The sequence below is a fragment of the Numida meleagris genome, unplaced genomic scaffold (assembly GCF_002078875.1).
Source record: "Numida meleagris isolate 19003 breed g44 Domestic line unplaced genomic scaffold, NumMel1.0 unplaced_Scaffold218, whole genome shotgun sequence".
In the NCBI taxonomy this organism is placed as follows: domain Eukaryota; kingdom Metazoa; phylum Chordata; class Aves; order Galliformes; family Numididae; genus Numida; species Numida meleagris.
In genome coordinates, this window is record NW_018363981.1 from 507,190 (window position 1) to 507,602 (window position 413).

Consider the following 413-nt stretch of genomic DNA (forward strand, 5'->3'; position numbering starts at 1 on the left):
TAATCTTCCTAGCTTTATAATGAAGAACCTAACTGACAGGATACATACAAATTAGGTAAAATCTTGCTGAAAAACAGCTGATTCTCATAGCAGCATACAGCATACACTACATGGGGAACACAAACTTCTGCAACTTTTCTCTAACAATTTACATGCGTTGACACAAAATTCTGTTCACATGCTTGTAGCAAAGAAATAATAACTGCTCCAAAGAAAATACTGATTGCATAAAAATTACATTCAGTATCCTCTTTCCACTGAAATCAGTAACAAAGTAAGCCCCCACAAAGTGAAATGTGGCATTTAATACATCCAAGTTTTCAACAGTACAACCTCAACAACATCTGCAGCCCTTCCTCTCTCCTCTCCTCTCCTCTCCTCTCCTCTCCTCTCCTCTCCTCTCCTCTCCTCTC